Source organism: Panthera uncia, chromosome X, assembly GCF_023721935.1.
Source record: "Panthera uncia isolate 11264 chromosome X, Puncia_PCG_1.0, whole genome shotgun sequence".
In the NCBI taxonomy this organism is placed as follows: domain Eukaryota; kingdom Metazoa; phylum Chordata; class Mammalia; order Carnivora; family Felidae; genus Panthera; species Panthera uncia.
Window position 1 is genome coordinate 53686881 of NC_064817.1, and position 27784 is coordinate 53714664.

At 36.7% G+C, this 27784-nt stretch overlaps 1 protein-coding gene and 1 pseudogene across 1 annotated transcript in view; both read left to right on the top strand.

The window, feature by feature from the left end:
* EDA (ectodysplasin A) overlaps positions 1–27784 on the top strand; it is a 419425-nt gene that overhangs the window by 70713 nt on the left and 320928 nt on the right. The gene's annotated exons all lie outside the window — the stretch shown is intronic.
* Positions 4003–21710, top strand: LOC125932314 (SWI/SNF-related matrix-associated actin-dependent regulator of chromatin subfamily E member 1-like; annotated as a pseudogene).

Here is a 27784-nt window from a genome sequence, read left to right on the forward strand (position 1 = left end):
CTTATCTCAATAGATCCCCAACCCCATCCAGAAGCCACTTTTTCCCCCCTCTGGGATACAGACAGTGATGACTCCTGAATGGATGAGAATACCTTCCCAAGAGACCTTCCTTTTAGACAACTTATGTACTTTACTAGCAATATGATCTTAGGAAAAATTTTCAACTTCTCTGAGCTTCAATTTTCTTATGTATAAAATGCATATGAAATGTGATAACAGGGTGGTTGTGAAGTTTTAATAAGATGTGTGTAAAGTACTTATCATAGTGCCAAGCTATTTGTAAGGAATCTTTATCAAAGTAACTTACCTCCTAAGACCCACCTGGATGTAGCAACAGGCTCAATAAAGCTTTCTCAGACTACGTTTAAATTTTTGGATTTTAGACTATTTGATCTTAAATCTGGTATAATTTTTTTGTAAATTTATGCAAGCTAATTTGCTAGTGGTAACAAACCATGCTTGTTTACCCTGTCCTGTTATTGTAACTAGCTCCTCTATTGATGGTCTTTTTATTTTGGTTTCTGCCCACCTGTGACTATGCTAATTAATATACTGTCACCAGCTTTTATAATCCTGCTATGTTCCAGATAATGCCACTTACATATCGGGAGGATCAGGCCTCCAGCTCAACCAGGCCAAAAGTATCTTACCAATAAAAGTAGATCCTGTTGAGTGGCACATTGTTGTGGTAGCAGGAAATGAATCTCAGTAGATGAAGAGATTCTTCATTATAAAAGGCTTACATCTACTTTGGTGTTATTACCAGAGTATGTTTCTGGACCCCATAGGCTTTTATAATTAGAAGATACTTTAAAGATTATCTTCTCCCATTTAGTAATGACATCAGACATATATTGAGTTTTTATTGTATGCAATACACAGTGATAAATACCCACGTGCATCATTTAATTTAATTCTCCCTACCTGCAGAAGTATCCTATTGTTATCTGAAATTTCATAAATGAGGAAATAAATCAGAGAGGTTAACTTGCCCAGGTTTACATAGTTAAGAAGTAAGATTCAGGTTTCACACCCAAGTCTGGTTGCAGAACTACATTCCTCAATACACTATATTGTTACTCTCCCGTGCTGCAAGTATCCCTTCTAGAGTATTCCTGCAAGATTATTCTGTGTTCTGCTTGAATATCTTCATGGATGGTCTGTTGACTATTCTCCTGAGGCAGCTCTTTCCATTATCTGATAAATTTAGTGGCTAGTGGGAAAAACGTTGAGCTAAAGTCTGATTCTTTGTAATAACAAAATCATGGACTATTAGAGTAGGAGGGACTGGAAGATTGTCTTATCCATTCTCTTCATTTTACAGATGAGAAATTTCAACCTTAATGATGGCAGGTGGACAAGATCTCACAGGACTTCCAGAAATTTTGTCCCCTGGAGCCTGACCGAGTAACTCAGTTCTCTATTCTTCAGATCAGTACTTTTAATGTTTAAGATAGCTTTTATTTTCTCTTAATTTTACATTTATGCCAAACATCCCCAGTTTTTTCATTCCTTCTTTGTAAAAGTGATTTGCAGGATTTTTATTATTCTGGAAACCATACTTGGAACCTACCCTCAGTTGTTTATTTCCTCCTTAAAAATGGAGCATACAGAACTGAACCTCATACCTTAGAGATTATTTGTCCAGCCTAGAGTACCATGGAATTGTACTTTTCTTTAATTCAGTCATTAGACTTCTACTTGTATAGACTAAGATTACTGTACACTTTTCTTTCCAATGGCTGTTGTATGAATTGTGGCTAGATCAAAGGAATCATTTCTGAGGCAAGAGACATTTCTGAAATCATAGTTCTGAAGCTCTCATTTAAGACTTCTTTTTTTCAGCACTGAATGTCTGCATGCTGGTTCTATCAGTAACCTATTTGCTTGGAGACTGATGTAGTGGAAAGATGAAATGGCATTTGTAATTGTGTATTGGATATTTTATATTTATATACATACATTTGAGTGATTAATTTATATGCACCAACATTTTCCACATCTGCTGTTCAAATCTTATCTAGAAAGACTAGCTTATAGAGCGCTGGCTTCAAATGAAATTGTGAAGCTAATTCTTCACAATTTATGCAACTCATGAGAACAAGGATAGTCCACTGTGTTATCTATATTTTCTGCTCTTTCTATTGTTCCTCTTTCTTTCCTAATGTTCCAAGGTTCCTTCTGTCACCATTTTCTTTGAGAAGGAAAGAACTTCTTTTGGCCAGCCTTTTAGGGTGGGTTGGCTAGCAATAAATTCTTGTAGTTTTTCTTCATCTGAACATGTGTTTATTTCCCTTTTACTCTGAAGGATAGTTTCACCAGATACAGAATTCATGGTTGACAGCTGTTTTCTTTTAAAACTTGAAAAATATTGTGACACTTTCTACCAGCTTCCATGGTTTCAGAATAGAAATCCTTGGTCTTTGGATTGACATTTCCCTGTAGGTAATAATGTCATTTTTTCTTTCTGCTTTCTAGATTGGGGCAGGGTGGGGGGTCCTTTAGTTTTTAAAATTTTAATTACAGTGTGTCCTGGCATGGATTTTTTTTCTTGAGTTTATCCTGTTTAGAGTCCAGTCAGTTTCCTGCGTGTGTGTCTTTTACCAAATTTTGGAAGTTTCAACCATTCTTTCTTCAACTATTCTTTCCACCCCTCATCCTTTCACCTGTCTTTCTGGGACTCCAATGATACAAATTGTGGATCTTTAGTTATTTTCCCATAGATGCATGAGGCCCTGTTCATGTTTTTTCAGTCTGTGATTTCTTTGTTGTTCAGATTGGATGAATTCTGCCATTAAGTTCACTGATTCTATCCCTTATATTTTCTTTTATACTATTGAGCCCTCAAGCAATCTTTTTCCCCCCTCTCATTATATTTTCCGGTCCTATACTTTCCATTTGCTTCTTATAATTTCTATTTTTCTTTGTTGAGGTTTTCTGTTTTTTCATTTGTTTCAGGAGAATTTGTAATTGATTCTTGAAGCATTTTTTGATTGCTGCTCTAAAATCTTGTCAAATAATTGGAACATCTGATTCAGCCTAGCGTTGGTCTCAATTGCTTGTCTTTTTTCCTTCAAGTTATTTTCTTTTTCTTGGTAGGGTGAGTGACTTTTTACTGTATCATACATAGATGTGTATTTATCATGTTATGATACTCTGGGTCCTATTTATTTCTTTTATTTTAGCAGACGGCTAAAATAGGTTTAACATGAGAGTCTTCACTTACTTTGTGGGTTCTAATCACAGTTTGATTTTCATAGACTTTGTGGTATAATTTTAGTTTGTTTGGTTTATCTGGTGTGCTGGGGCTCCCATTGGTCCCTGCTGGTGATTCCTGATGGGGAAGAAGGAGTTTCCCCAGGCCTACTACTGGATGTCTCTGAGTCAAGAATGGGCACAGTGGGCTCCCCTACCAATGTCCCCTACCCTCACGCTGGCCCAATGTCTGGGAAGGGGAAGGGAGTTTTGGGTCTGTGAGACAGAGAAGCTTCCTGGAACTGGGATGTTATGTCCTGAGTCCTATGTCTGGTTCTGTCTTCCCTCCCAGTGTCTTTGGGTGGGAGTGGGGATTTTGGGGCCCATAGGGACAAAGAGGCTTCCCGGACTAGGCTGCCTGTGATAGCTGTGTCTTGTGTGCTTTTGCCTCCTTGTAGGCAATGAGAATCTCAGACTCAGAAAGAAGAGTATCTCTCCTGGCTACTTATTTCTCATGAGTCTCCTGTGATATTGTGATTTATAAGAAATACATATTTGGTCACACAAATGACCAAAATACAAAATGCTTAGAATTTCCTGAGTGACAAGACCAATTATTGGGAGCATCTTTTGTCATAATATTTCGTCTCTTGTCTTCAGTTCCTGAAATTGCTTCAGAGCCACAAAGGTGAAATGGGTGTCTTGTTATTTATAACAAGGCCCTTTACACCACAACTGGGTTTAAGTTAGTGAGGTAACTTTTGGAAAGCACCTGAGGGTGGGAGCTGGTTGCCAGGGAAAGCAACCATGATTGGAGAGTTAGAACTTTCAATCCCACCCCTTGATTTCCAGGAAGAGATGAAGGTCTGGAGGTTGAGTCAGGCACTGATGGTCAATGTTTTAATCAATTGTGCCTGTGTAATGAGGCTTCCATAAAAACTGAAAAGGAAAGTGTTCAGAGACCTTTTAGGTTGGTGAACACCAAGAGATGTGGAGAGAATAGCTCAGAGAGGACATGGAAACCCTTTACCTGTTCTCCATACCTTGTCCTATGCATTTCTTCCATCTGGCTGTTCCTGGGTTGTATCCTTTCATAATAAAAACACTAATTTAGTATGTAAAATGCTTCTCTGAGCTCTGCCAACTGCTCTAGCAAATTCATCAAACGCAAGGAAAGAGTCACTGGGTCTCTGGTCTATAGCCAGTTGGTCAGAAGCACAGGTGATAACCTCAACTTGTGACTGGCATCTGAAGTGAGGGAAAGGGCAGTCATATGAGACCAATCTTTAACCTGTGGGATCTAATGCTGTCTCTGAGTAGATAGTGTGAAAATTAAGTTGAATTCTCAGACACCCTCCTGGTGTTGAAGAACTGTTCATATAAAAACCACCTCCTTACCCACATGTTGGAATTGGGTCCAGAACTCCCTTAGCTCCCAGTTGATTCTCTATAGTGGTGATGTTGGGCTTGCCTAATGTTGTCAAGTGTACACCTGTTTGATCTTGGAGAGGAATGAGTCTCCCTGGGGCTGATCTCTTGCTAGGGTAAGGATATGGAAACACTGGGCCTGGGTGGGTTTTCTTTGTTCGGTACAGGTACGCAAGACATCCTGGTGTGCTGTTCTCTAGTTCTGGTATCCCCAAACCATTCAATTTCTTCCTACCATCCTTCAGAGTTCTCCGTTGGTTGTCTTTTGTACCATTTCCAGGTTTTATACTTGTGTTTAGCTAAGAGAAGTAAGGAGAAATACCATTCTGCTTATACCAGAACTCTTCCTTTCTCTGTAATAATATGTTCCTTTCAACTTGCTTAGAATTGAGATTAAATCCACCAGCTTTCAGACATGACTTTTCTTTTTTTTTTTTTTGATAATCAGGACTACATTCGCCTCTTTCCAGAATTTGGTCCCTTTCTCATTATGCACAATTCTGTCTAGACAGCAGTTTGGAAACTTTAGCCCAAAGTCTTTCCCATATCTTGGAATGTGATTATTCTAGGAAAACTGCTTCTTCTTCTTCTTCTTTTTTTTTTTTTTAAGGAAAACTGCTTCTTAATCTCTTCTTGTGTGTTTTAATTTTTTATCCACTAATCTTTGGTGTACCCTTTCTTGGTCTTACAATTTTATCAACAGTAGATACATGGAGATAAAGTAGGAATTTTATTGGTTTTCTTTCTTTGTGTCACTTAACATTACAGTTCTTTTTATTTCTGATGAAAATTTTGAATACCCTTTTATTATCCTGAGAATATCTCTTTCTAAGACTCAGGTTATTCTGAACCTTGGCTTTTTTAGTGTTGCAGGTACACGTCACTCTTTTGTAGTTATTATTGGTTATGTCTCTGTTATATCAGTAGTATGATTTATACCAACATGAGAGTCTTACCTCTACTTTTTTCTAGATGTGTGATTTGAGGTTGGTTATTTAACCTGAGTTTCCATTTCCTCATCTATAACTAAAGTAATATTACTGATAACAGGACCAACTTTATAGGATTGTTCTGACGATTAAATGAGAGAAAACACATTAAGCATGTATCATGGTTCCTGACACAGAGTGAATTATTCAGTAAATGGTATTGCTATTGTTATAAATTTTAAAATCCAAGATTATGAAAAACTTTTTATAGCTATCTCTTTGGATGTCTACTGTTTTCTCCTTCTTTGCAATTTTATAGTCAGAATTTCCTTTTTGAGAGCCTTCCAGTCAGGTTATGTAAATTAAAGTTCCCAGGGCAGGAGATTGCATATCATTTAAATTGTGAAATTTCATCTAATTTAATTACAACTGACATTCTTAAGCCAGTGCTGCGAGGGTCCTTTTAGTGAGTAGTAAATGCAAATATTTCACAGCTCTGTCTCCATGCAATTGATGTGTAGGTGTTAAATTAGCCTTTCTGGTTAACCATCCATAAACACTTCAAAATACATACCTCATGTGAGTACCCAGCTTGCTTCTACATGCTAGAAAAATTCTTGCTTGTTAGACATTTTGCATTATCATAAGTCTACCTGTATTTCTTGCTGTATTTTAAAATAGGTTTATGGTTATAGTATATTTGCACACTTATCTGGTGAAATATGAAGTTTATCAGACACTTGATTTGAACTCTGAACAAGAATCATATCTAATTTTATATTTTGTACAGTGTCTACCCTATTGTCATTCAGGTGTTTATCACTAACAATTGTATCTAAAATTACGTAGCAATTGTATAAAAGTTAACAAATTGACATTATTGAGTGTATTCCAACCGTTTTCTTTCCTGAGTTAAAGTTGGTAATCGTTTTAATCTTGGTAAATTCTTTAGGTTTCATGTTTGATAGCTATAATTCTGTAACCTCCCAAAACTATCTTAATTAGAGGCATGTTGGAATGTGTTTGAAATTTTTCTGCTTGGGAGTTCAGTTACTTTGGAGCAGTATTATGTAATCTCCAGGATGTTAGTTTTCTTTAGGGATTCAACCTTTCCTGCTTTCTTTCACCTACTTTTCTTAGCTCTCCAGCTCCTTCCTGGCAAGAATAGGAATCCAAATAGTTGTTAGGTACTATGCTATCTCAATGATTCATTGGTGAATTAATTGCTACATACGATTTGTTTAAATGCTTGTAGAGTGGTGAGACCTTTGAGGGAAATAAAGGATTGATTAGTAGTGACTGGATGCTTCATGTGAAGTTACAGAATTGTAACTTGCCAGCAAAAAGAGAGATAAAAGGGACTGAGGCCTTGGGCCCGAAAGGAGGATGAGCTCATTCTGTGCTTTCATGGCCCACTTCCCTTTCCTCATCTCTTCCTTTACCATAATCCATGACTTTGCTTTTCTTAGAGAAACATATTCTGACTTCTTTTTTTGCAGGATCCTCTTGCTTAGACCATTTCCACATCGTACCATATTTATGGAAAAGTGCCCTCTCCTTTGTCTGCCAAACCCTTTGTCTGCTGTCAGCCAGTGAGAGCTAGAAATCACATCTTCTTCATTAAACTCTGTTGACATGTCACATAAGTGACAGCGCCCTGAGGCACAGATCATGTAAACACTTCTTCTTGTCAGTTTATGTAGACGTTCAGTGTTTTTATACTGCTGTCTTGGTATCTTTGTGAGATAGTTATTTGTTGTCTGGCATCTTGGATTTTCAAATCCAAGGGAGAATCCTATCAGACTTGCTGGGGTCTTCAGCCTCACAAGTAAGTAGAAATTTAATAGAGGGCTCTTTGATGGCAATGTCATTAAGGGCAAAAGTTGACAAATAGCCTCTGAAAAATTAGAACTGTTGTTGCTGCTTGCTGAACTTTCTAATAGGTAACTGAACTTATATGCTTAGGAAATAAAACTTGAATCATTTCAATTCTTGGCCACATAGTATCTACTACGATGTTTCAGAATTTTTTTTTTCTTTGTAAGCTAGTCAGGTGACTCAAAGACTTGACTTTATTGTTTCGTTACCCTGCTACATTGCTTAAGTATGGTAATACTGCCTTTGCATTTATAAGGCATTGACTGGAGACGTCTTAAATTTCTGTTGTTGAATTCTCCATAAATCTGACTGAACATGTGGTAGATTTCTACCTCGGGAAATGTCATTCATGCATTAACTACCTAAATAATAAATTTTAGGGAAGATACAAAGCCCTCCACAATCAGAACTCTGCCTGCATGTCTTTTTTTTAATATATATATTTTTATTTTTTTTATTATTTTTTTAAATTTACATCCAAGTTAGTTAGCATATAGTGCAACAATGATCTCAGAAGTAGATTCCTTAGTGCCCCTTACCCATTTAGCCCCCCCCCCACAACCCCTCCAGTAACCCTCAGTTTGTTCTTCATATTTATGAGTCTCTTCTGTTTTGTCCCCCTCCCTGTTTTTATATTATTTTTTGTTTCCCTTCCCTTATGTTCATCTGTTTTGTCTCTAAAGTCCTCATATGAGTGAAGTCATATGATTTTTGTCTTTTTCTGACTAATTTCACTTAGCATGATACCCTCCAGTCCCATCCACATAGTTGCAAACGGCAAGATTTCATTCTTTTTGATTGCCGAATAATACTCCATTGTGTATATGTGTGTGTGTGTGTGTGTGTGTGTGTGTGTATACACACATACCACATCTCTTTATCCATTCATCCATCAATGGACATTTGGGCTCTTTCCATGCTTTGGCTATTGTTGATAGTGCTGCTATAAACATGGGGGTGCATGTGTTCCTTCGAAACAGCATACCTGTATCCCTTGGATAAATACCTAGTAGTGCAATTGCTGGGTCGTAGGGTAGTTCCATATTTAGTTTTTTTTTTTTTTTTTTGAGGAACCTCCATACTGTTTTCCAGAGTGGCTACACCAGTTTGCATTCCCACTGCATTTCTTCTATGTTCTATTGTAAGCTACACTCATCTAGTTCCAACAGTAACAAACTAATTGTACTTTCCCATGCCAACTGCCATACCTTTACTCATATAATGTTACCTCCTCTTGAAGTGTCTTTCTTCTATTGTTGCAACTCCTTATTCACCTGGCATATTCTTTTTTTAAATGTTTACTTATTTATTTTGAGAGAGAGAGCGCGCACACAGGGGAGGGGCAGAGAGAGAGAGGGAGACAGAGAATCCCAAGCAGGCTCCATGCCCTCAGTACAGAGCCCAGCATAGGGCTCAAACTCATGAACTGTGAGATCATGACCTGAGCTGAAATCAAAAGTCAGGCGCCTAATCACCTGAGCCACTCAGGCACCCCTGGCTTATTCTTGACATACCTCAAATACCTTCTTTTTAAAAACATTTTGAGAGAGGGAGAAAGAGAGAACGAGAGAGCATGAGCAAGGAAGGAGCAGAGAGAGGGAAAGAGAGAATCCTAAGCAGGTTCGTTACTGTCAGCACAGAGCCGGATGGGGGCTCAATCCCACACAGGGCTTGATCCCATGAACCATAAAATCATGAGCTGAGGCAAAATCAAGAATTGGATTCTCAACTGACTTAGTCACCCAGGCGCCCCACCTCAAATATCTTCCATTCTGCGATAACTTTAAAAAAAAATGTTTATTTATATTTGAAAGAGAGAGAGCAAGCGAGTGAGTGCTGGGGAGGGGCAGCGAGAGAGGGAGGAGGAATCGAAGTGGGCTTTGTGCTGAGAGAGGAGAGCCTGATGTAGGGCTCAATCTCAGGAACCATGTGATAATGACCTGAGCCAAATTCAGGCGCTTAACTGACTCAGCCACCCATGTGACTCAGGCACCCCATGTGATAACTTTTTGATTCCTGCACCCAACAAAGGTAGTTACTTAGTTTTAAACACTCAAGCATTGTGTTTTCACTATTTATGTTTGTAGTTTTACCCCCACTGATTCTACTATGAGTTTCTTAAAGACAGGACATTTTGTTTTCCCAGAGTCTTACAGAGTTCTTAACACCTGCCATATGGTCAACACATGTTGGAATGAATGAATGGATGAATCAAGGACAGGCATATCAATGGACTTAGAAACCACGGATGTGGGGACTTTTACTTTTGACTTTGAGAAACTAACCTGTATCAGACCAAATATCCCTTAAGGAGGACTAGAAAAGCTAGATAAAATTATAAAATATTTGTTTGAAAGCATCAGAGAGCTACCAAAGCAGCTAGAGGTCTAAATCTCAGAGAGGAGAGCTGTATTGAGGTGAGCCCAACATTTTGAGCTACATTTCCTTTCAGGGCATTTGCCAAAATAAGTGCTATAGGTAAAGAGACTCAGAAGCCAAACTGAAAGTAGTAATTAAGAGACAAAAAACCTGAACAGAGGTTTTAGCATCTCACAGGGCTGTAGAGACAAAAAAAAAAATGGAGTTTAGGGCTATCATGATATTAGGACTTAAGGGTCTAAGATGAAGAGAGAGAAATTATAATGTACTTAGTCCAATCAATACTTTACACTACCTTTCCCTTGGGTCATATGCTGATATCTAAATGATATAGGTCAAAGAAGTTGAAAAATTAAGCAGAAAGTGGCAGATACAAATCTGAGTAGCTAAGCATAGCTTTCAGCAATTTCACAATGCTGGAGAGTCAGAAATTGGAGTTTAGAGCCTGCCAAAGAGGAGGGACACTGGTAATTACTTCATGTTTTCATTTGGGATTCCCAAAGGGCTAAACCTCAGGAGAAAGGATAAACTATAAAATACCATTCCTCACAAAGAGTAAAGTACAGCTTTGAATCAGCTCAATCTCAGGCAGGATTAAGGCGATCTGTCCTTCATCACCTGGCAGGAACAAAAGTAAATCTTCTCTGAAGGAAGATAATATCATCCAGAGCTTCACCAACTTTTAATATGCAATGTCTGGCATTTAATCAAAAATTACTAGGTTTACCAGTATGAATTTCCTAGGACTGCCATAAGAAAGTACCACAGACTGGGTGGCTTAAAAAACAGAAGTTTATTGTCTCCTGGTTTTCGATGCTAGAAGTCAGAAATCAAGGTATTGGCAAGGTCGATTCCTTCTGAGGGCTGTAAGTAAAGGATCTATTCCAGGTATCCCTCATTGGCTTGTAGATGGTCATTTTTTCCCTGTCTCATCACATTGTCTCACTTCTATGTGTATCTTTTTGTCCAAATGTATTCCTTTTCATAAGAATGTCAATCATATTCGATTGGGTCCCACCCTAGTGACCTCACATTAACTTGATTACTTCTGTAAAGATTCTATCTCCAAGTAAGGTCATATTTTGAGGTTTTCTAGATCAGTAGAAAGTACTCAGACTGAAGAATCAAGAGGAAAAAAAATAGAAAATACAAAAAAAACACATCAAGAATTCATTGTTGATTGCTCATTGTACATTGGCTTTCACTTTAGTGTACTTGTTGGGAAGCCATGAAAACCTCAACTCAGCCTGTGCAGTGAATAATAGATTTACAGTAAGATGGACATGGGTTAGAACCCTAGCTCTACTTCTAACTCTTTTACTGTGTGACCCTGGATTAGTGATTCTCTGAGCCACAAGTTTCTTCATCTGTAAAAGGAGGACAATAATACCTACCTGACAGGATTATTGTGGAGATTAAATGAGATAATGCATGTGAAAGTGCTTTGTAAACTGCAAAGTCACACATATGACAGCATTTGTTCTTTATTCTGCATAATATACAATACCTTGAGACTTTTCTGAGCAGAAGTCTACAGATAACTTGTTTTCTAGAGCCAATATCTGCCTTAAAAAAACTTGAATAAAAGTGTATTCCATCTCTTATTGTGTATAATTGGTGAAAAAAAGAGGGGTGTTTGCTGTGCTATGTATTATTCTGTCCGGTCTCATTTTATCATCTTTGTCAAAAGTTAAATCTGCTTCTTTAAGATTGCTGAGATTTTCTGTGTTTTTTCTTTTTCTATTCCATAAAACATTTTGTAGAAATATATCTTGTTTGGGTGTGTTAAAGAATTTTTATTTGTATTTCATCTGTCAACTTATATTTTTATTTTATTGCTGTTTCTAATCTCCTCAATTCTATAATCAACTCATTCAATAAACATTTGTTTATTGAACAATGTATACTGTATATTGAACAATATACTATGTGCCAGGCACTGTGCTAAAGTGCTTGTGATAAAAAGATGAATAATATATCTAGTGGGGAAGTTAGATACATAAATACTTTTGATATAGTAAGATGAGTGCTATGGGGGAGGCATGTAAGCACAGAAAAGAGGTCGTCACCTCTGCCTGTGGTGCCACTGAGATGGTGACATTTGAGTTAAGTCTATAATGATTAGTAAAAATACCTTGCTGACAAAGGGCAGGTGTTCAGTTCAGGTAGAGGAAACAGGATGTACAAGTGCACAGGGGAATTGAAGGATCTAATGTATTTAGGGATCAAACGTAATTTGGTATGATTAGGGTGTAGGATGTGAGGCAAGAGGGGATGGGATGACAGATTCAGCTGGAAAATTTGCAGGTCTTTAACTTGAAGAGAAAAAGAAGAGGAAAAATAATGAAGGGTTTTAAGCAGGGGAATTGAATAAACTCTATGTATTAGCAGTGGTGTGGACAATGGACTGGAGAGTGGGGAGAGGAAAGGTCAAGAGATGAGTTGGGAGGCTGGTGCAGTGGCCCAAGTCAGAAATGATGAAGGCCTGAACTAATGCAGTGGCAGTGGCAGTGGGAATGGAGAGAAGAGCCCAGATTTGAGAGGTGTGACAGAGATAGTAGATAAAACACATCCATTCCTCTTGGTGTAGAGGTTTCTCCTCACAATTGAATGGATAGTTTGTATCTGTTATTTTCTTTCTAGTAAACTATAGAGTACCTCCATTGGGTGAGGGCTTATCGCTAAGTAAAATGAATCCAGCTGGGTGGAAATTGATGTGGAGATGGTAGGATTTGGTGACGTGAGTAGCTGGATCTGGGTCAGTTTGGTCAGAATGGATATCCTTGGATGACTATTTCCTGACCTCTTTTTTTCTCGTTAACTCTTTATCGCATCTTTCCTCTTTACTCTAAATTCCATGTTTTTCCTTTCATGAGAAAAGAGAAGGCAATCAGTTGTGGACCTCCAAAAGTTCTTACTCCACACCTACTCACCTACTTGGATTTGTGTCTATTTTCTCTATCTTCTCTCCTGTTAATATAGATAAACTGTTCATGTTTTTATCTGAAGTCAACCCCTCCACTTACATACTAGATTCCATCATCTTTTGCCTACAAAAGGAGATTCATTTATACCGTAGTTCTCCTCTTTCTCTTGTACTCCACAACCAATCCTTTAGCAATTCTATCAGCTCAGAATTTTAAGTATATCCAAGCTGCTTCTCATCCCCTACACTGCTACCACCCTGATACAAACCAACATCATTTCTGAACTAGATTATTTCAATACCCTCCTGACTTTTCTGCTTCTACCCTTGCATCCTGTTTCATTCCAATCTCCACACAATAGCCACATGGTCCTTTTAAAGGGTAAGTCAAATCAAGTTGCTCTTTTGCTCCCATTGTCCTCTTATGTAAACAGTCCTTAATATGGCTTACAGAAAGCTGCCTTTTTGACCACATTTTCTACCACTCCATTCCTTACTCTTAGTATCAAACATGCCAAATTTGCCTTGGGGTCTTTGTACTTTCTGATCCCTCTGCCTGGAATGTCTTTGTCCTCCTCTACGAATAGGCACCTTGTGGTTTTCTTCCTCACTTCTTTTGGGTCTTTCCTCAAATCACAAATATCCATCCAGACCACACTTTATAGCACACAAAAATTTCCTGCCCACCATCTTTGTTTAATGTCCTTTCCTGGTTTATTTTTCTTCATATCATTTACCCACTAGTTTACGTTGTTTCATTTATTTGTTTATTGCATATTCTCCCCTTAAAATGACCTAGTTCTGTGAGAAATGGTATTTTGTTTTGTTTGCTGCTGTATCCACAGTACCTAGAGGTATTAGGTGCTTGATAAATATTTCTGAATGAGGAAATGATTTAATGAATTAGTGAATCCATCCTGGAGGAGAAGAGTCTTGAGGAGCAGTTTCAAAGCATGAAGGGATATGACTTGGTGGAAAAGCAGAGGAAGGGCATTCCAGACAGAAGCATTGTCGTTTACCAAGACAAGACTATACGAATGAGCTCTTGAGGTTTGGGGGACAGTAAGCATATGTCTTACTACTATGAAATAGCTGTTAAGATGTGAATGGAAGTAGGTAGCATTATCCTCTTCCTTTTTAAATACTATGCAATCTTTAAACCCTTAAACTTTACCTTTCTGGGGTCTCATTTGACGCTACAAGTTTTACTTTCACAACTATACTGTTCTTTGAAGGCAAGAACTTCAGTTAAGCCTTGTGTACTTGATAGATGCTCAAAAAGTATGTGTGTAGTGTTGGATATTGCCCAGTGTTGTTAGTGCTTTAGTAAATGAAAGGGTCTACATTTTGTGACTTTTGATCAGTGGACCATAATGAAAAATATTTATTACACTTTGCCTATCCACTTTTTTGCTTTGTGTAAGGTAGTGCTACTGAATATGTATTAACTCCCAGACATACATATTCTGCTTTTATCTTGGGAAGATAATCATATATGTCAGACTTCATTAAATTGTTCATTTAAATTGGCTGCGTTTATTATATTTTAATTCTTCTTTAAATATTTAGTAGAATTCTCCAGTAAAATCATGCCAACCTGGAGTTTTCTTTGTTGGAAGGTTTGTAACTGCAAATTAAATGTATTTACTAGATATAGAACTGTTCAAGTTTATTTATTTCTTTTTGAATGACTTGTTATTTTGAATCTTTTAGAGAATTGGTCTATTCCAACTAAATGTCAAATTTATGGGCATAAAATTGTTCATACTATCCCCTTTTTGTCTTTTTAATGTCTTCAGGGTTGTGTTAACCCTGCTTTCATTTCTCTTATTGACAATTTGTTTCTTTTTTTTATTGGTTTGTATAGCTAGAGGTTTCTCAATTATTTTCATCCTTTCACAGAGCCAACTTTTTATTTCATCAACTTTTCTCAATAAAAAAAAAATCATGGATTTCTCAATGGAACAGGATTGAGAGCCCAGAAATCGACCCATGCTTATATGGTCAATTATAACAAAGACAAAAATATTCAATGGGAAAAAGTGCCTCTTTAATGAATGGTGCTGGGAAAACCGGACAGCTACATGCAAAAAAAAAAAAAATTAAACTGGATCACTTTTTTATACTATACAGAAAAACAACCACAAAATGGATTAAAGACCTAAATGTGAGACCTGAAACTGTAAAACTCCTAGAAGGGAACACATGTGGTAAGTTCTTTGACATTGGCTTTAGCAACATTTTTCTATACATATATTCTCAAGCAGGGAAAACCAAAGCAAAAATAAACTATTAAGACTATACCAAAATAAAAAGGTTTTGCACAGCAAGGGAAGCCATCAACAAAATGAAAAGGAAACCTATTGAATGAGAGAAGATATTTGCAAATGAGATATCTGATAAGGCATTAATATCCAAAGTATATAAAGAACTTATATAACTCAATACCAAAAACGCCAAATAATCTGATTAAAAATGGTCAATGGACCTGAGTAGACATTTTTCTAAACAAGACCTGGAGGAGATGGCAGACAGACACAAGAAAGGTTGTCCAACATCACTAATCATCAGGGAAATGAAAATCAAAATCACAATGAGATATCCTGTCACACTTCTCAAAATGGCTAGTATCAAAAAGACAATAAAAAACAAATGTTGCCAAGGACATGGAGAAAAAGGAACCCTCATGCACTGATGGTAGAAATGCAGATTGGTGTAGCCACTGTGGAAAACAGTATGCAGGATCTTCAAAAAATAAAATAAAATAATCTTATAATCCAGTAATTCCATTACTCAGTATTTGCCCAAAGAAAATGAAAATACTAATTCAAAAAGATATATACACCACTATGTTTATTGCAGCATTGCTTATAATAGCCATGATATGACAGCAACTCAAGTGTCCATGGACAGATCAATGGATAAAGAAGATATTAGGGAAACTAGGCCAGATCTGTGGGTATTTTTCCTGCCCAAGGTGTCTCAGATTCATTCTTAAGGAACTGAGAACCTAATCTTTCAAAATGTCAAAAAAGACCATCTTGTGCCCCACCTCCCAACCCAGCTCCTACAGCATAAATGCCCAGCACACCAGGGTTTGTGGGATATAATCCATACAGTCAACTTGTCTATAGCTGCAGGCTGGGAGGTAACTCAGGCACCAACTGTTGGGTCACAGCATCCTTTAGTATTATGATTCTCAACCCCCCAAAGCCACCACATAAGCCATTCATGTCCTGCATGAGGTACAGTAGAAACGTCTGGGACCAAGTAAAAGCTTCTAACCCTGACCTAAACTTGTGGGAGATTGGCAAGATTATTGGTAGCATGTGGCAAGATCTTACTGATGAAGGAAAACAAGAATATTTAAATAAATATGAAGCAGAAAAGATAGAGAACAATGAATCTATGAAGGCTTATCATAATCCGCCCCCCCCCCACATAGCTTGCTTACACAAATACAGAAAGTCATGCAGAAGCTGCTTTAGAGAGAGAAAGTCTACATGGAGAAAGGAGAACCTTACATGAGTATTCAGCTTGCTGAAGATCTAGATGATTATGACGATGGCTTTTCAGTGAAGCATTCAGCCACCTCCCATTTCCAGAGAAACCACCGCCTCACCAGTGAAATCTCACTTAATGAGAGTGTGGTGTCAGATGTTTATTCAGTTGTCACAATAGCTAGAATGTTGGTCCTCAAATGACAAGTCTAGTCCTTAATGGTTCATCAGTGAAAACTAGAAGTGGACTTTTTTTCAAATAGAGGAACACCACCAGAAAAGAAGAGGAAATTCATGGAAAGCACAGATAGGCAGTAACCTCATTGACATTAGCTGTAGCAAGTTCTTTCTAGACATGTCTCCGGAGGCAAGGGGAACTCAAGCAAAAATGAACTATTGGAACTTCATAGAAATAAAAAGCTTCTGCACCGTGAAAAGAACAATTAACCAAACTGAAAGGTAACCTTCAGAGTGGGAGAAGATATTTGTAAATGACATATTTGATAAAGGGTTAGTATCCAAAATCTATAAAGAACCTATCAAACTCAACACCCCCAAAATCAAATAATCTAGATAAGAAATGGGCAGAAGACATGAATAGACATTTTTTGAAAAAATACATGCTAATGATCAATAGACACATAAAAAGATACTCAACATCACTCATCATCAGGGAAGTACAAATCAAAACTACAATGTGATATCACCTCTCACCAGGCAGAATGGCTAAAATTAACAGCACAGGAAACACCAGGTGTTGATAGGAATGCAAAGTGGTGCAACCACTCTGGAAAAGAATATGGAGGTTCCTTAAAAAGTGAAAAATAGAATTACCCTATGATACAACAATTGCACTACTAGGTATTTACATAAAGGATACAAAAATACTGACTTGAAGGGATATGTGTGTTCCAATGTTTATAGTTGCATTATCAACAATGGCCAAATTATGGAAAGAACCCAAATGTCTATCGACTGATGAAGGGATAAGTAAGAGGTGGTATATATATAATATATATACAATGGAATGTTACTCAGCTGTAAAAAAAAAAAAAAGAATGAACTCTTGCCATTTGCAAGGACATGGGGGTGGGTTCAAGAGAGTATCATGCTAAGTGAAATAAGTCAGTCAGAGAAAGAAATACCATATAATTTCACTCAGATGTGGAATTTAAGGAACAAAACAAATGGACACAGGGGGAAAAAGAGAGGAAAGCCAAGAAACAGACTCTTTAACTTTAGAGAAAAAGCTGATGGTTACCAGAGAGGAGGTAAGTGGAGGGATGGGTTAAAGAGGTGATGGGGATTAAGGAGTGCACTTGCTGTAATGAGCACTGGGTGTTGTATGGCAGTGTTGAATCACTAAATAGTACACCTGAAACTAATATTACACTGTATATTAACTAACTGGAATTTAAATAAAAACTTTAAAAAGTTAAAAAAATATTTTTGAGTTTTAACGGTGTTATGTGGTTTGTACATTAATATTTTTCTTGTCTATATCATACCACCAAAGGCTTTTGGACCATTTATCATCATGAGCTGAATAGCATAGTCACCTTTCTTAAGCCATTGTGAAGAAGGTTCTTTTCTTTGGGTCTTATTTCTAGCCCTCAACTACTGAAAGCCTCACAATATAAGTTCATTGAGAAATGTCCACCTCTTTTAGAGAGTTATCCTTTGATGCTGCACAATCTACTCTTACAAATGCCTTCCTACAGCTCCCTGGGGTGCTTTCCATAGCCATAGCCATAAACCTCCCAGTTCCCATCAACAGCTTCCTGAAAGTCCCCTTTCCTGTATACTTCCACAGAGAGTAGCTTTTTGAACTTAATCATGTATGAGTATGTATTTGTTCATTTACCCCTTTTTATTTTTAATCAAAAGTTGTGTTAAGGAGTTGACTGCAACTATGCTTGGGTCATATTGATCTGGAAATAGTCTCCATAGTTAAAAGTAGTTACTAGTTTATGAAGTAGTCATTAAAGTTAACATGGCACATACACATTATGTATACTGCTTTTGTTATAATTAATATTTGGTATGTTCTGATAAATTCATCCTTATTGCACAGAAAATTAATTACCTGTTTACCAAGTTTTCCAAAGACAGAATAGATAACAAAGCTTAAGAATTGAATATTCTTGCAGTGGACTTGATAACTTCAAAACTATTACCCCATTCCAGAAGGAAAACTGCTGGGACTTAAGTTCATCCACTTGAAATTGCTCTACAGTTATCAAAACATTCAAAAGCTCAAGGCTTAGGATCCCATAGATCAGATCCTACCTTATTTTTTTAAGTTTATTTATTTTTGAGAGAGAAGGAGAGAGAGCAGGGGAGGGGCAGAGAGCAGGGGGAGAAGAATCCTAAGCAGCAACTGTGTTATCCCAACATGGGGCTCAAACTCACTAACTGTGAGATTATGACCCGAGCTGAAATTAGGTGTTGGACGCTTAACCCAACTGAGCCACCCAGGCACCCCAGAGTCTACCTTTTTGATACATTCTTAGTAAGGTTTTGGAGAATAGATGCAAGATAGTTTGTGACACATATGCTTCCCCAAAATTAGAATAGATTTTTCCTGAATAGTGGTATATCAGATGGTATATCTTTCTTCAAAGTCCAAATGTAATTATTAAGTGGGAAAAAAGATAGTGTGATATATGTATGCAATGGAATATTATTTAGCTATAAAAATGAATGAGATCTTGCCATTTGCAACAGCATGAATGGACCTAGAAGGTATTATGCTATGTGAAATCAGCTAGACAAATAAAGACAACTACTATATGATTTCACTTAGATGTGGAATCTAAAAAAACAAATGAACAAACAAACGAAGAGCAGAAACATACCCATAAATACAGAGAACAAGCTGGTGGTTGCCAGGGAAGAGCAGTTAGGACCATGGGAAAATGGTTGATGGGGAGTGGGAGATAAAGGTTTTCAGTTATGGAATGAATAAGTCATGGAGATAGAAGGTATGGCTTACGGAATAGAGTCAATGGTATTAGTGCTGTATGATGACAGATGGTACTATACTTGGGGTGTGCATAGCATCATGTATAGACTTGTGGAATCACTATCTTGTATACCTGAAACTAATGTAACATTGTCAACTAAAATTTTAAAAATTTTAATCATTGATTTCTGTTATCGTAATTATTATTTCTTTCATTTTCCTTACCTTAAACTTCATTTGCTGTTTTTTGTTTAGTTTTGTTAAATTGGATGCTTAGACTATTCAATTAAGACCTTTTGTGTTTTCTAATATAAGCATTTAATGCTATAAATCTCCCCTAAGCACTGCTATAGCTGCTGAATAGGAGTGGTGAGAATGCATATCCTTGTTTTCTTCTTGATCTTATGGGGAAATTATTAAATCTATCACCATTAAGTATCTTTTTCACTCTAGATTTGTAATAGATGCTCTTTATCACATTGAAGAAAATTTTTTTTCTATTCTATTCTATTGATAAGTAACAAAAATTCAAATGAGTAAATTTAAAGATCACATTGTCTCTATTCAGCAATTCATTAATTAGACAGCATCCCATCTAGCAAATATAAAGGAGCTCCATCAAGTTGCAGAAAAGGAAAGTTTTTTAAAGGAAGAGAGTGAACAGAATAAAATTAATTATTAGCAAAGAATGCATTGTTTTAGGCAAGGTTACCCTCCCTAGGGAGAATCCTATCAGTGGATTACCTCCTAGTGCTGACTCAGGTTAGCTGGTGAACTGTCACATTTCCAGGAAAAGCTGAAGCTGCACTTAGGTTAGGTATTACGTTTTGCTGGAGTTTAGCATAAATGACTCTACTTGGGGCCTGCTGTCTCCTTTTAACACTAGTTTGCTTAACCTTTTTTTCAAGAATAGATGTTGATATTTGTCAAATGCTTTCTTGGTGTGCCTATGGAGATGATCATCTGCTTTTCTTCCTTTATTCTGTTGATATGGTGAATTACATTGATGTTTGAATATTTTACTGAAGATGTTAAACATCTATGTTCATAGGTGATATTGGTGAAGTAGTTTCCTTCTTGTAATGTCTTATTTGGCTTTAGTATCAAGATGATACTAGCCTCATATAAAATGAGTTGGGAAGTTTTCCCTTCTCTTTTATTTCCTGGACATTTGTGTGAAACTGGTATTATTTCTTCCTTAAATGTTAGAATTCACCAGGAAAGCCATTTGGGCTTAGAGTTTTTCTTGTTGAAAGGTTTTAAAAAACAAATAAAATTTTAAAATAAATGTGCAACTATTTGAGTTATCTATTTCGTTTTCAGTGAGCTTTAGTAGTTTCTGGGTTTTTTTTTTTTTTAAAGAATTGGTCCATCTTATTTAAGTTGTCAAACTTATAGGCATAGAATTATTTGTAGCTCTTCCCTTATTATCTTTTTAATGTTTCTTGGGTCAATAATGATGCCTCCTTTTTTTATTTCTGGTATTGATGATTTGTGTCTTCTTTCTTATTTTCTTGGTCAGTCTGGCTATATAGGTTTGTCACTTTTATTGATCTTTCCAAAGGACTGGATTTTGGTTTAAAAACAAAAATAAAAGAGAAATTGCATCAATTTCTGGTATTATCTGTGTCCTTCCTTCTTGCTTGTATAATTTGTTTTCTTTCTGTAGCATTGTAAGTTTGGAGGTTAGGTTACTAATTATAGTCCTTTCTTCTCTTCTAATATAAGCATTTAATGGTGTATTTTCCTTGTTCACACTGCTCTAACTACATCCCAGAAATTTGTATATGTTGAACTTTCATTTTCATTAGGTTCGAAATATTTTATACTTGCCTTGAGAATTCTCCTTTAACTTATGGGTTCTGTACATGTTTGTTGTTTAATTTCCAGATATTTGGAGGATTTTTTGTATATCTTTATGTTTTTAATTTCTAGTTTAATTCCACTCTGGTTATTGAACATATTTTGTATGGTATCAATTCCTAAAAAAATCTTTTGTCATACCTATTAGGATGGTTAAAAAAATAATATTAAGTATAGGTAAAGATGTGCAGAGAATGGAACTCTTGTGCACTGTTGGTGGTATTGTAAAATAGTGTAACCAGTATGGAAAACAATATGGAGTTTTCTTTGTAAATTAAGAAATAGAACTACCATATGATGCAGCAATTCCACTTCTGGATATTTAACCAAAAGAGTCAAAAGCAGCGTCTCAGGGATACCTGTACGTCCACATTCATAGCATTGGTATTCACAATAGCCAAAAGGTAGAAGTGGCCCAAATGTACATTGATAGTTGAATAGATAAACCAAATGTGGTGTGTGTGTGTGTGTGTGTGTGTGTGTGTGTGTGTATACACACACACACACACACACACACACACACACACACTGGAATATTATCTAGCCTTTAAAAGTAAGAAAACCCTATGGCACCTAAGACTGTGTTGGTTTTGTAGTCCCCTTGCTTATATTTAAATGTGGTAAAAATCAAAGTTTCAGAGCTGAGATTTATTACATGAGGATTTCACAACATTGGACTCAGTTGTTCAACTGATTTCCTGAGAAGCAGTATCATACAAAAACTAGGCTTAGAAGCAAACCAGCTAGATTTGAATCTCTGTGCAGATATTTGCCATCTATAATGCATTGAAGACATTACGCACTAAGCTTTGGTTTCCACATTTATAAAATAGAGTTCCAAATAATTGAGTACCTATTTTGTAGAACTACTGAGACAATTGAACAAACTGAAGCATATAAAATTATTAGCATAGAATCTGGTACACAATAAATGTCCAATAAACACAGTTCTTGTTATAGCTATTGTTAGTGGTATTGTTGAAAAGTAAATGAAGCAAATTTGCATTCATTAATGTTACATTTTATCTCACTGATTTGGACCCATTGCTCAAATACACTTTGAATCTGGAGCTTGTCATGTGCCATAAATCCATTTAGCTGAGCCATCATCTTAAAAAAAAAAAAAATTCAAAGACATCCTGTTGTCACATGCTACAATATAGATGGACCTAAAGGACATTATGCTAAGTGTAATAAGCCAGTCATAAAACATCAAACACTGTATGATTCCACTCATATGAGGCATCTAAGGTAGTCAAATTTATAGAAACAAAAATGGAATGTAATTACTGGAGGCTGGGGGAAGGAGGAAAGGAGGAATTGGTTAATGGGTATAATGGGTATAGAATTTTGGATTTGCAAGATAAAAAACTTGAAATCCATTCCCTACATTATCTACTGAACTGTACACTTAAAAATGGTTAAGATGGTAAATTTTATGTTAAGTGGTTTTTTTTTTCATGCTTGACCACTTTTAATAATGAAACTTAAAAAATAGCCAAATTATGGATACAGCCCAAGTGCCCATTGACTGATGAATGGATAAATATATGGCATAAATACAATGGAATATTATTCAGCCACAGAAAAAAATGAAATCTTTCCATTTGCAATGGTGTGTATGGAGCTAGACAGTATGCTAAGCAAAATAAGTCATAGAAAGACAAATACCATATGATTTCACTTTTGTGTGGAATTTAAGAAACAAAACAATCATAGGGAAAAAGAGAGAGTGGCAAACCAAGAAACAGACTCTTAATTATAGAGAAAAAAACTGATGGTTACCAGAGGGGAGATGGTGGGGAGATGGGTTAAATAGGTGATGGGGATTAACGAGTGTACTTGTGATGAGCACCAGGTGTTGTACAGAAGTGTTGAATCACTATATTGTACACCTGAAAATAATATTATATCGTATGTTAACTAACTGGATTTTAAATACGAACTCAAAAAAAGAGTCATATAGAGACTCCCCCACAATTTGGGAGCCATTTAGACAAGCAGATATTTACTATTAAGTAAAAAGACAGCATTAAAAATGAAAAATCCTCAAATCTAAGGAGAATGCTTGTTCACGTCTTTGATATGCATTTATATAAACATGAGAAAACAAAGAGTATTTTCATTTCAAGGAAATCAACTCTTGAGTCCTCACCTTTCTTCACATGTGATCTGTCTCATCTTCATTTTGACTGCGTACCCCTCCCTACAGAACTTCATCTCCACTGACCTGCCACTTCCAGCACAGGCTAACCATGAAGCCTTCTATGCCCGATTCCTATGTGGGGTTGTTTGTTTTTTTTTTAACCATGATTTGAAAAAACCTTTTTGTGGTTTGTTTTACAGACCAGAATATGGTCTAACTTCGTGAATATTCCTTGTGTACTTGTAAAGACTAATTTGCTCTTGCTGGGTGAAGTGTTCTATAAATGTCAATTAGGTAAAGTGTGTTAATTAGAGTTGTGCAATTCCTTATTGATTTTCTACCTGTTTTATTGACTGCCAAGAAAAGGGTGTTAAAATCTCCAACTATAGTTATCAATTTTCCTATTTCTCCTTTTCAATTGTATCACTTTTTGCTTCATGTACCCTGAAACTCTGTTGTTAGCATCTTGCATGTTCAGGATTATTATGGTTTTTTGTGATTTGATCCTTGTATCACTATGTAATATCCCTATTTACTATCCCTGGTAATATTCCTTGTTCTGAAGTCTACTTTGTCTTTTAATGTAGCTACTTCAGCTTTATTTGAATTAGAATTTATATGGTATATAATTGTACTTTCATTTTTAACTCATAAGTCTCTATATTTAAAGTAGATTTCTTGTAGACAACATGTAAGGTTTTAAATTTAACCAGTTTGAAAATCACTGTCTTTTATTAGGTATATTAAACAATTTATATTCAGTGTAATTATTGGTATGGCTGGGTTATATTCTACCATTTTATTATTTGTTTTCTGATTGTCCCCTTATTCTGTGTTATTTTCCATTCTTGCTTTCTTTTGGGATGTAAGTGTTTTTTTAATGTTTATTTTTAGAGAGTGATACAGAGAGGAGTGAGCACATGAGTTGGGGAGGAGCAGAGAGAGAGAGAGAGAGAGAGACAGACAGACAGACAGACATGGAATCTGAAGCAAGCTCCAGGCTCTGAGCTGTCAGCACAGAGCCCAACATGGGGCTCGAACTCATGAACTGCGAGATCACAACCTGAGCTGAAGTCAGAGGCTTATCCAACTTAGCCACCAAGGCACACCTGGAATATAAGTGTTTTTATTAGGCCATTTCAATTTATCTTATTGGAGTTTTGCTATATGTCACACTTGTATCTTGGTCCTTGCTCTATGGATGACAAGTCACACATACTTAATATTGCAGTGTCTGCTTTGAGTTAATAGTGCACTATATCAAGCAAAATATAGATGCCTTACAATTGTATGTATCTGTTTACCCTGCTCCACTTACCTTTATTATTGATATATGTACATGTGTATATGTATATGTATATATGTATTTATATATGTACATATCTACATACATTGAAAATTCTACATATGATATCATGGGCTTTGCTTCCATTAGTCATACAGATTTTAAAGAATTTGAGTGTAATTTTTAATATTTACCATATATTTACTGTTTCTGTCACTCTTCCATCATTCTTAAAGATCTAATTTTCCCTGTGATATCCCTTCACTTGGGAAGAGTTTCCTTTAGAGAAGATCAGCTGGTGATGAATTCTCATAGTTTTCCTTCATCTGAAAATGTCTTTATTTCACCCTTATTTCTGAAGATTATTTCACTGTATATAGAAGTCTTGGTATACACTATATTTAGCACTTTAAATATGCTTTTCTACTGTTTTATGACCCCCATGGTTTTTTGTTTTGTTTTGTTTTGTTTTGCTTGAGAAATCCATGGTTCTTTGAATCTTTGTTCACCTAATATACAACAGTAATTTAAAAAACCCTGATTTCAATATTTAAAAAAAATCTTTGGTTTTCAGTACTTTAGTTATGATGTACGTAGACACAGCTTCCTTTGAGTTTATTATATCTGGGGTCAGCTGAGCCTCTTGAATCTTATAAACATGACTTTCACCAAATTTGAGAAGTTTTTAATCGTTATTTCTTCAAATATATTTTATACCCAATTTTTTCTTTTCTTCTGGCATTCCAATGACATGTTAGAATTTTTTAATTTGTTAATATTTATTCATTTTTGAGAGAGAGAGAGAGAGAGACAGAGCACAAGCTGGGGAGGGGCAGAGAGGGAGATACAGAATCTGAAGCAGGCTCCAGGCTCTGAGCTGTCAGCACAGAGCCCAATGTGGGGCTTGAACCCACGAACTGCGAAATCATGACCTGAGCCAAAGTCAGAGGCTTAACTGATTGAACCACTCAGGTGCCACATAATGTTAGAATTTTTGATGTTGTTCCATAAGTATCTGAGCATTTATTAATATTTTTTCAATACTTCTGTTACTCTTGATAATTTCTGTTGATCTCTCTTAAATTTCATTAATTGTTCTATAATTTACATTATACTTTGAGCTCATCAAGTCATGTTCTTAAAAAATTTTGAGATCTAGGGGCACCTGGGTGGCTTGGTCGGTTAAGCATCCGACTTCGGCTCAGGTCATGATCTCACAGTCAGTGGGTTCGAGCCCCGCGTCGGGCTCTGTGCTGACAGCTCTGAGCCTGGAGCCTGTTTCAGATTCTGTGTCTCCCTCTCTCTGACCCTCCCCTGTTCATGCTCTGTCTCTCTCTGTCTCAAAAATAAATAAACGTTAAAAAAAATTTGAGATCTTATTTATTTCTAAAATTTGCATTTTTGGGGCGCCTGGGTGGCTCAGTCGGTTACGCATCCGACTTCAGCTCAGGGCATGATCGCGCAGTCTGTGAGTTCGAGCCCCGCGTCGGGCTCTGTGCTGACAGCGCAGAGCCTGGAAACTGTTTAAGATTCTGTGTCTCCCTCTCTCTCTCTGACCCTTCCCCATTCATGCTCTGTATCTCTCTGTCTCAAAAATAAATAAATGTTAAAAAAAATTAAAAAATAATAAAATTTGCATTTTTTTATAGATTCATTTTTTTTCTGCCGAAACTACTGTCTTTCCATTCATTTAAAGTGTGTTACTGCATGGGGCATACTTTTAATTTTTTTTTTAACGTTTATTTATTATTGAGAGACAGAGAGACACAGAGCATGAGCAGGGAAGGGGTAGAGAGAAGGGGAGACACAGAATCCGTGGCAGGTTCCAGGCTCTGAGCTGTCAGCATGGAGCCCAACGCGGGGTTCGAACTCACAAACTGTGAGATCATGACCTGAGCTGAAGTCGGTCACTTACCCAACTGAGCCACCCAGGTACCCCTGCATGGGGCATACTTTTAATAGCTGTGTATTCATTTTCTATTGCTGTACAATAAATCACCACATGGTCAGCAGTGTAAAACACATACATTTATTATCTCTCAGTTTTTGTGAAGTCTGTCCGTGGCCTAGTTGACCAGTGTCTCACAAGGCTGTAATCAAAATGTCACCTGAGCTTCATTCTTATCTGGAGCTTGGGGTCCTCTTCCAAGCTTTCATGGTTGTTGGCAGAATTCAGTTCCTTGAAGCCTATAATACCCTCCTACATGACCCTCTCCATAGGCAGTTTACATTATAGCAGCTATAGCAGCTTGCATCTTCAAGACCAGCAAAGAATCTCTCTTTGGAGTCTGCTAAGACAGAGCCTTATAGAACATGACATAATCACTGAAGTGATATCTCATCACCTTTATCATGTAATATAATCTAATTAGGGGAGTGATATCCCATCATCTTTGTATTTTCTATTGCTTGGAAGCAAGTCATATATCCTGCCTGCACTCAAGGGGAGAGGAGTACACAAAGCCATGGCTACCAGGAAGCAAGAAATCTTCTTAGGGTGTTTGCCATAAGCTGCTTTGAAGTGTTTGATAATTACAACATCTAGGTCATATAAGGCATCTGTTGATTGTTTTTTTCTTGAGAATTTGTCACATTTTCCTGGTTCTTTGTATCTTGAGTAATTTTGGAGTATATCCTGGGCATTGTGAAAGTTATGTCATGGTTACTCATGTAACCATGAGTTACATTATAATCCTGTAGAGAAAATTTTTTAAAGATATTCAACCAAGTTAGGGTTGGACCACAAGTTCAATCCTACCTTCTGTGGATGGAGATTCTAATTTTAGTTCAGTTCCAAGTCATTAGGTTACTGTTTTATTTCTGTTCTGTGCATGTGCCACTCAGGTGTTTGAGTGCTGGGTTGTAGTTTAAATCTTAGTTCATTCCTCCTGCCCTTTGTTATCTTTTGGGTCTTTCCTGCACTTGTTCAGCTTTGGAATGAGCCCGGGACTTGTGTGAATGAATTTACAGGATTAGGAGATCTTTTTCTCTAGCTCTCTCCTATACAGAATTTCCTTGCAGAGCCCACTTGTGAGGCCATAGTGTCCCCTTCCCTGGTTCCTCTGGCCAGAAATTGTATCTCTTGGATTTTTGGTTGCTTACACAGCCATCACTGGCAAACAGCTCCATGACTGGGCAAAGCTGCTAGAGAACACAAAACCCAACAGAATTACATCTCATTCTTTGGGTTATAGTAGTCCCTTGTATGGTTACTCTACCTAGTAACATGGGGTTTCTATTCAGATTTTCACAGAATCATGCCAGTATACTGCTGTATAGCTCTGCAACTG